The following is a 5502-nucleotide window of genomic DNA, read 5'->3' as shown; positions in this document are numbered from 1 at the left end:
TACACACGCACAATTAATTATTAATTAATGTAACAAAATAATTTTAAAAGAAAACTAATTTTTTTATCATACTACAAGCTGGTAATAAATATTGATAACATTTTATAATACAGACATGTATTATATGTATCAGTACATAGAGATTTAGAGACATAGTTACGTGCAACCAAAATTCTGTAGAGTAATTTGCTCTGTTTTTGAATATTATATTGCGAATGTGTTCTCATATCTATAGATAATCATTTGAAAGTGCTTAGAATTGCTGCATGATAAATGGTTGGGTGAATGAATTGCCATTAATTTGGCAATTTCTCTACTATTGGACATTTAAGACTATACTTTCAGGGATCATGTCTATAGTTTGTTATCTTCCCTATTATAGATAAAAGTGTTATATGCATCCTTGTACATAAATCTTTGACGATTGGATTTTTAAAAAATGATTATTGCAAGAGAATTATTGCATCTAAGGAAGTAAATCATCTTTAGTTTTTGTCACACAATCCTGAAGTAACTGGAGGAAAGGAGTGATGATTCATGAACTCATTCATAATGTAGTAGAGGGCCTGTTTTACTTTTTTGCCTTAAAACTTTTATTCTATTTACACGATAATGGCATCTAATCTTTTTCCACAACAGCGTCCCCATGTAGTTCTCTTGTTCTTCTCTGACTGCACTTCTCTGCTCCCCCTGGAGTTTATGCTATTACCAACCTGTTAAATGTTTTACTCACCATATTTATATTATTATCTCAATGTATTGTTCCCTAATTTTATTTTTTCCTGCTTTCTTAGTTTCAGTTTCCTCCATTATGTGGAAACACTTAAAAGACAAAACCAGTGTCCTGGGTTCTCTTTTGAAATGTTTATTCATGGATAAAACCAACTACAAGATATCAGTCTTCTGTTTTGCTACAAATAATCAACAACTCAATCTATTAAAAGCATGGGTTGAAGCTAGGGATATATCTCTCAGTTGGTAAATGTTTACTTAGCAACCACAATGAGCTGGATTCCATCACTGATACCATATTAAACAGGGTGTAATGGTACATGTCTATAATCCCATACTATCAGGGGGAAGGAGCAGGAGGCTCAGAAGTCCAAGTTCATCATTGACTATAACTTTGCTTGAGTTCAAGGCCAGCCTGGGATATATGACATGATGACCAGCCAGAGATACCCAAATTTATAGACAAGTATTTGGCTTTTCTCTCTTGGTCAACATCCCACTACAGCAAACTCTTCTATTATTTGGAGAGAAGACTCTAAACTAAGAGGTCATCCACCTGAGTAGAGACTGCATTAAAGACAGGCATATTTGCAATTGGTTATTCCTTTTATTATTTGAGAATGAAATATTTGGTGGATTTTTTTGTTGGTCAAACTTAGTCAAAGGGCTGTGAGTACAGTTCACTTGTAGAGTGTGAACTTTCTATTCACAAAGCCTTAGGTTTACTATCGAGCAGTACCAGCAACAATACAATGTAAGAGTGAAACTTTTGTTTCCTATCTTTCAGGAGAGTGCTTTTTTTCTATTGGGATTTATTTTACAGCTTATATGTGTGTGTAGACTTGAAAACAAAATAACCATGCCATATGAGAATATTCAAAATCTGAAATCAGGTCACCTCGAGTGTGGAAAGCATAGTTACATGCTTTCATTTTATTTCTTAACAATTTGGAAGCCAGAACATTGCACAGTTAACTGAAAGAAAAATGGTTAATAGTAGAGATGAGTAAAATGTAAATCTTCTAATGCTTGATCTAATATGTATTTCACAATACAGATGCTTCTACATATCCTTAACCCTGGTACTCTTAGAATTCTCTACAAAAAGATACATAGTAAATGCTGGAAAACATTGTATGCTTCACATCATACTTTCTAGAGAATTGTGAGGTTACAAGATATTCACATGATCCAGACATTTTTTGCATTTGTGGACCGTAAAAACAGTAAAACTTATATCTTATGACTTCATTGCTGTAAAGACCAATACAATCCAGGATATGTTCACTATTTACTATTACATATTAATTACTATTACTTAAAATACAGCATTTTGAGCACTCTGAAGTATCCTGGGACATAGATAGGTACTATGCCTATTGTCACTAGAGGATAAGTCAATCTTGTTCACAATGTGTGATAGTTTTGGAAGTAATGCAAAGACATAACTTCTTTATTTTTGTTTTAATTAGCACATCCAAAATTTTTGCTCATGAGGCCTTATTACTAGCTCAAGTACACAGATGTTCTGCAGAATTAGATTTAGAAAAACATCAGTCTCTGTTCTCAAACTGCAAAAATAATCACTTTACAGAAAAGTAGATAGTGATGCAAAATCATCATCTGGGCTTGGTTGTGACTGATATATCTGAATTAGCCATAAAATACTCATAAAATCTTCTACAAAATGTTTTGTAGAGCATTTAAGCACATCAAATTTTCACATATAGTTCATATTAATGTATGGAATATTTGTCAATTATATTTCATTAACATATTTCTAGTACAGGGAATGATCATACACCATTAACCCATGCTTTTGCTTCTTAAGATAATCAAATAAAATTAGAGTGCCTATAAAACTAGATTTTCAGCTCATTTCAGAAGGGTAATAGAACTTTTTATGAATTGCAGATGACAGTATTCATTGCATATCACAGCTACATTAAGAAGTGGCCCAATTTTCTTTGCTTTTATGATTCTCCTGATGTATTGATGTGGAACAATCATTTAATATCTGAAATGTATTTAATAATGGCTACTATTCCTTTTCAGGAGGCTTAAACGTTTATTGTAACATCTATAAATCAATTATAAACTTACAACAATAGAATGTCTTTTAAATTTATACTTTTATAATTGTACTGTGATATATTACCAGGTAATTCATCAGGATAGGATAGGCTTATATCACAATGACAAAAATAAGCAAGTACAAATCCCAGTGATTTAGTATAAGATTTCTGTTTCATTGACAAAGACTGCTTTGTATCTGAAAATCCTGATTCAGACTGTTATCTTCAATCTCCATTGACTCAACATGAAAATTCCTCCAAGATTACTGTAAAGAGAAGCCTTGAAGGTAAAATACTGGTTATTAACTACTTTGGTGTGGAAGTGACATGTTATATTTCTGTTCACCATCAATTGGCAAGATCTAATTTTTTGGTGTAATACCCCTGTAAATAGAGAGTGAGGGCATAAGTAGCTATGGGTGAATACAGATGCCTTACCATTCAGTCTTTAGAAATAAGCGAATGTGTTTCTGCTTTTTCAAAGACCCAACTCCCCTAATCAATAACACTTGCTTAGTAATCTTTCCAACAAAAATAGATAAATAAATTATTATGTTTTTTCTATGAATGTTAACGTCATTAATTAACAACTTACATACAAATTTAAAATTCAAAATTTTCACCATCCTTTAGGAGGTGACCACATTATTAAAAGAAATGTAAGGATAATAGACACTATGAGTATCTAAACTTATCTTCTTAGCACAAAGCCTTTTATAATACTCTAGAGATCCAGATCTAGACATCTCAAAGTGGAACACTCTCATTAACTGGAGTACTTGGTAGCATTGAAGATTCTTAGCCTAACCTACAGAATGAGATTCCTTGGAGGCAGGGAACTGTGTGATAGCCCGAGACTTACTGTGTACACTAATAGATATTTAACAACCATCAACACAGAGGACATAGGTGTTCATTGCTGAGGAAAGGAAATAACAGGCTTTATTAAAATGCAGCTGTAGATTATAGCTTGTCCTGAGGCTTGACTGATTGAAAGTAAGAAGAATAACATTTCTTTCATGTTAGTCCTGATCAGAAGAAATCTCAGAGTAGTATTCTTCATGGGGATCCCTCATCGTCTGTTCAAAAGCCAGACACTTTTATGATCATAGTCTTTGGATATAGTTTGAGCATGAGAAGACTCAAGAATCTTGGATTTTACCTTATTTTTATCATCATCCCTTTTCTAGATACTTTTGTTCCCTAGAAGATCATTTTCTGTCTCAATGTTTTAAATACCTTTTAATTGCTATTTGTAACTATATACAAAGAGGTTCTAGAGTGAACCTCTTTGATAACTCTAGAAAACTGTCTCCTGTATATCTGTTGAGATGGCTAATAGGCTTTTCAATATTAACATGTCTAAAATTGTCTCCTGACACATTTTCCAAAATATTTTATTCCCATGGACTCATTCCCTACTTCAATTTTTGGAATTTCTTTCTTTGTGGGTTCTCGCTAAAGCTCTTGAAGCTGGACCTGACTTTTGTTTCTCCTACATATCCCATACAATTACCACTGATGCACTCAGCTTCAATTTAAAAATGAATCCATACATGACCACCCTTCTCATCTGCCTTCTTTGTTATTATCCCAGTCTAAGTGACTAGTACTTCTTACCTGCCTAATTGCAAGTCATGTAGTCTGTCTGAATATTTCTGCTCAAGCTCATATTAGTTTATTTTTAAACTGCCCAAATAATGCTTCTAAAATATTATGCAAGAACATAGCTCCACTATACTAATTACTTTCTGTTGCTGTGATAAAACACCATGATAAAGGTCACTTGTAGAAAGAAGGGTTTATTGGCTTTATGGTTCCAAAGGGATAAGAGTCTATCCTGATGGGGAGGCACAGTGGCAGGAGGTGTTTAAATCAGAAAGCTGAGAGCTGTCCACTTCTTTTTTTGAGATTCTCTCTGATCTTGAGATTGCCAATTAGGCTATACTTCCTGGTTCTCCAGTGCTGGATTATAAGCATATGCCACTGGGTACGGCTTTTAAAAAAATATTTTATTAGTTCTTTGAGAATTTTATATAATGTATTTTGATCGTATTAAAACCTTCTTTTCTATCTCCTCTCAAGTCCACCCCACCCCTTACCTACCCAACTTCATGTCTTCTTTTCTTTTGAGCCCATTGAGTCCAATTTGTGTTCACCCAATACTCTTCGGTGTGCAGCCATCCCCTGGAGCATGTTCAGCCTACCAGTGGTCACATCCTTAAAGAAAACTGATTCTTCCTCTCCCAGCAGCTGATAATTTCAATAGGTTCCCAGCTAGAGGTGGGACTTTGCGTCCACTTCCCTCTTCCATACTTTGATTGTGTCTGGCTTGAGTTTCTGTAGGTTTTGTGCAAGCTGTTAAAACGGCTGTGAATTTATTGCGCAACTTTCCTGTTGCATCTTAAAAATACTGTTGTGTTGTCATCCAACACTGCTGGTTCTTAAAATCTTTCTGCTCCCATCTCTCAAAATGTCCTGTAACTGTGGTAAGTCAGCTGTCCTTCTGATCAAGGACACCATGGAGACCCCACCAGATGGACTTGAACCAGTGTCCAGTCTACAAAGAGGAGGGTCAGCACAGAGGAAACATTTCCTCCATGCTTCCAAGTGAAGCCAGCCATGGTGGAGTAGGACCTTTGACTTATCTTCACATAGATGGAACTGGTAAAAGAAATAAGACAGGGGCTCCTCC

The 5502-nt window shown here is 34.6% G+C and overlaps 1 pseudogene; it reads left to right on the top strand.

Annotated features, from left to right (window-relative positions):
- Nucleotides 1-329: 329 nt before the first annotated feature.
- LOC115068345 lies at nt 330-456 on the top strand (annotated as a pseudogene).
- The last annotated feature ends 5046 nt before the right edge of the window (nt 457-5502 follow it).

The sequence above is a fragment of the Nannospalax galili genome, unplaced genomic scaffold, assembly GCF_000622305.1.
Source record: "Nannospalax galili isolate Female #2095 unplaced genomic scaffold, S.galili_v1.0 scaffold7, whole genome shotgun sequence".
Taxonomy (NCBI): domain Eukaryota; kingdom Metazoa; phylum Chordata; class Mammalia; order Rodentia; family Spalacidae; genus Nannospalax; species Nannospalax galili.
Note: the sequence above shows the minus strand (reverse complement) of the source record. Positions and strands in the feature narration are given on the sequence as shown.